Raw genomic sequence first — 4,866 nt, forward strand, 5'->3', positions numbered from 1 at the left:
TTAGAGCGTTTACGGATATTTAGAAAATAAATCAACACCAAAACCCTATTTACAAGATTACTGTCGGCAATGTCGGGACGTAAAAAAAACTTTGTCGTAATGGCGACGTGGTCGGATTTGGAAGGAAGTAAAGTGCGGAATTTGACCTTGCAATATGACACTTCGTTAGGCTAAAACACCAAACAAGTCTTCTAGTGCCTCAAAATATTTTAACTTCCGCTTTCTCCTTATTTCCCTCCTCTTTTATACATTTGTACAGGAATATATAAATTTAATTAGTTTTCTGCTCATTCCCAACAAATTTCACAAGTTTCTAGCTTCCAACATATTCACAACAGCCAGCTTATTTCTTGTGAATCTGAGATTTCCCTTAACCCTGTCGGGACTATGATCGGACAACAACCACAAACTACGAAAGATGTTTGAACGACTTCCGCAAATTAACGAGTATGCTGCTACAACTTCCGAGGATAACTGGAGATGTCTAAAACAGTTTAAGGATAATACGAGAGGGCCACTGCCAAACAAAACCTGATTATTTCTAATCGCTCATGCGCGAACGAAGAAGTAGAATGATGTAATAAAAAGTCGGATTCATAAGTCAGAGGTGAAAAGTAGTTGTGGGAAATCGATCTGAACGGGTGAAGTTTACACACAATTCGCAAGTATGGATAACTACCTACATATCAAAGGAAACATCTTCCTAATCCTCACGTAATATCGCGATCAGGAAGAGATAAGATCAACTTTAGACTTCAGGAAATCCTTCTTTCCCAAAATAAAATTTTTTTTGCGCTAATTTTAACATCTGAAACAACATCAAGCTGCTAATGGGAGGTTTCGATATATTGATGAGAGTATTGTTCCTATTGAGATGAGAGTATTGTTCCTATATCCTATCAATATTGTACATATTGTTCCTTGGTTTAAAATGCGGTAATAAATATAAAAATGATGAGGATAATACTGCCACCACTAATAACAATACTACTACTTATAATACTACCACTATTAATGATAATTATACTTCTAAGAATAGTAATAATAATAATACTAGTGGCGCAAGTATTTTTACAAATAACTCCAGGACACCGAAACTCAGAAATCGGTTAAATCAAATATGAAATTACACACATGCTAGCAGTTTTCTGGTTTGTAATATGTCATTCGTTAGTCGGAACACTTTCCTGAGCTCATAATCTATTTTGTTCTGATGTTTCCGTGTCAGGATTGATAAATGACACTAATTTACTAAGTCCTTGTTTGGCACTTTCCGTGTCGTCTTTTAGAGCACACTTGTATGTGCCAATTTCTCTTGCGAGCAATCGCATCCAACCCCATCATCCTCGACAGCTGTGGGTTAAAAAAAAGAAAATCGAATACGCAGATAAAAAATCAAACATGTGCATAAGATTTGGACGCCGTTTCACAAATAAATTAACAAATGCCGTGGGTCTGTTCAGCAATAGATCACAGATAACGCCAAATTGTGGTAAGAACAAAAAAGTGGCACAAGAGGCGCAGCTGATGGTGATGTTCTTTCCACATTTTGACGTCTCCTGACATCTATTGCTGTGCAGACCCACGGCATCATGAAATCTTTTTTTGTATAATAACAAAGCAAAAAATAGTTAATGGTCATATCATTTGAGCGTCTGTCCTCCCATAGATCACAAGTAAGAACTAATCGAGATACGTGCTTAATTCAGCTTATTATATAATACTCTGTCAAATTCTTCCTGTATAAACGTAAAGACTCCTGGAATAGTCCCCAGCTTTTACTAGTTGGCTGTAATTTTGTGTAGAGCTTTAAAGTTTCTTGCACTTTGTTATTTGACACGAACAACTAGTAATAGGACATCGGGTTGTTAAATTCAAAGGTAATCGCGCCCATTTTCTCGAATATTTCTTAATTAATGAGATAGACATTATGAAACAATGAAGATAAGATCACCTGTGGGCTTGATTGGCACTTACAGCGTAGGTCAGAAAGTTTCCCAAGTTCAGTTGAGAAAAAAAAAGCCCCCTATGTTACATTTCTTTGAAATTTTTATTGACTTGTCAGTCTCTCTTGCAACAGTTATTGCCTTTGACAGAGGGTCATAGTTAGGTGGACAATCAGCCATGTACCAATCACCAAATAGTTGAGTCAGAAGACATCTGTTTTTTTAACAATACAATTATTCAAAATAACCTGCAAAAGACTCCACTTGTCAAAAATGTAGTGGATTACTGCGATATACATCGTTTACCATAAAAACGAACCGAAATAAAACCATCTCTAATCCTGCACCGCTAAGCTCGTCTGCACTGCGGGCTCCATTAACATCTTGTTTGTTGGCTAAGACCGGCAGAGGAAGGGATTCCAGGGAGGAGTGGGACAGGACTTCTTGTAATTCAGCTGCCGCTAAATCCACATTACCATCATTGCAACAGCTGTCCACTACAAACACCTGCAAATTATTGGTTGATGAATCGGATTTTAATATTCACTCAATAATCCTTATTTTAAAAATTCCAGGATCCTCCTATCCAAAATAAATATCTTACATTGTTTGTTATAAACAGACTTTTCAAATAAAGGATTCCTTTGTTCCTTCAAACATTATTTAGTTATATCTGTATGAACAGGTTTGTTTTCCACCATTTTCTCATGTGTGGCTTACTTTGTTCCTCTTAGGAACGGGAAGGAGCAAGGCACACTTCCTACCCAGCTGTTATGTCCAGAAACGTATGCACAAATGAAAATGGCAGATTTAATTAGATTCTGTCAAACCAAGTGAATGTTCATGGATTTGACGATTTTCGAACATTTTAGTCAAATTCGTCAAAGCAAAATCAGCTTGGCGGAATTGAAAATTTTGACGAGTTTTAGTCAAATTTATCCAGCGAAATCAGCTTGGGGGATTTATGTGATTACATAAATGTAATATTAAAAGATATAGATTGGTACAAGGCCTTCTAATAAGTAGCGTTTAATTAGTCTGTAGTCGTAGGTGTGGTTAAAATATATAACAAAAATAAATCAGGAGTCTGATTTATTGATCATGAGTATCAATAGAGACAGAATTGTGCAACAGATTTTCCTGATACTAATTCATCAAAACTGAGCAACACATTTACAAACCCCTATATTTGACAACAACCTCATTAGGATGCTTCAAAGATTTTCATCAGGGTCGCACGCTCTCAAAGTATGTAAACACCATTGTAACACCACTTCTGAGAAATATTTTATATAAGCAAAAGAGGATGTTTTTCATGTTTACAAGGCCTTATTTAAAGACTTGCAGGGTTGGGGAAATTCGTGAAAGTTTGCAAAACTTTCACAAATTTTCCCAGCCCCCCTTGTGTTCAGATGAGACTATGTAAGCACAGAAACTGAATTCCTTATTGGCTTAGCTCTAAAATAAGCTTAGGTTTTTTTCTTAATTTCCACTGAGCTCCTCCAAAGTAGTGTGGCAGTTTTTCTGATTTTTTGTCTCCACGTATTATGTAAAGTGAGATAAATTCATGAACAAATAATTTCATTCATTCAGAAAAATCCTACCATCAGTACCATAACTAAAATGACGATCATCTGAAATTCAATAACTAAAAAGATGCACGCTGCTAATTGGTTTTTTGGTAAGTCAACTCCTTTGGTCAAAGTATTCTAAATTTGTGCAAGAACTGCCCTGATTTCAGTTTCTTTATAATTGTACACTTGAAAACTCGCTCCCTATAACTCCAGCCTCTTTGGATTTCTTTGAAAGTTGTGATCTATTAAGAGTTATAATCGTTGTTATTACAAGTAACTTTGCTGTCATATACTTACCTCCAAGTTATTTAACATTTAGAATAGCACTGGGTAGCTGAACAGCTTTCAAAGAGAAACCTATCGTAGCCATTTCAGAAATACATTACTGATTTAGAGTACCGCTGAGCGTATGCCAATCATTTTTGTACAAGGTAATTTCCTGAATTAAATCAAAAAGTTAACAAGGGTGGTTTGTAAATATCTTCTACTCAGAAGTAAGGGATACTGCCTTGATATACAACCAAATTCTTCCTACTAGCCCATAAAGCAATGTCACTAAACAAATTGAGAGAATCTTTTCTCTGATTCTGAGAGTAAAATGGTTATCATGTGTTCACCAACATCACTATAAATAAACTTTTTCCGACATTTAACAAATGTCAACTCAAAGTGATAAATCTGAAAAGTATATTCAAACATAGACACTCGCAAAAAGAGCTTACCAACAGTGGGCTCAAGTTTTTTCAGAATTGTCCCACTCAGCTTTGCAAACCGCATTGACTTGCCAGCCTGTCTGATTCCAATTGCAATCACAGAGTATGATGGCCTGGGTGAGAAGGTTCCTTGTTGCAGACTGTTTGATAAAACTGTACAGTAAAAATACAGTCTCTCTTTCCTAACGTGATACATGAAGGCCAACTGACCCAACCTCCTGATACATGCGACAAATTACATCCAAGGGGGCTGGTTAAATACAATCTTTATAAGGGGGTGAGGGGTGGGGAGAAGGAGGAGGTAGTTTTCAGTAAAAGGGTTATTTTTTATGCCAATAAAATCTCTCTACAAAATGAACCTTCACCATAAATATGTGCATCCCGTCCTCTGAACAGAAGAGAGAAGAAAAGAAAGACTGTACAACCAGTCTCCCAGTCATACATGCATGCTCCCATATATCTCCATGATGAGAGAAACTTTTGGACAACTTATTTGTCTGCCAATGTAGGCCATGTGACCTGAATACCTGTCAAATGTTGTTGTCTGTGGTCTTTCGAAATGTATGCTGAGATCAAAAGCTTTCTTTAGCGTCGTTTGGATTAAAGGTTGAAAATTTTAATGAAAACAATAAA

This window comes from Pocillopora verrucosa, chromosome 4 (genome assembly GCF_036669915.1).
Source record: "Pocillopora verrucosa isolate sample1 chromosome 4, ASM3666991v2, whole genome shotgun sequence".
Taxonomy (NCBI): Eukaryota; Metazoa; Cnidaria; class Anthozoa; order Scleractinia; family Pocilloporidae; genus Pocillopora; species Pocillopora verrucosa.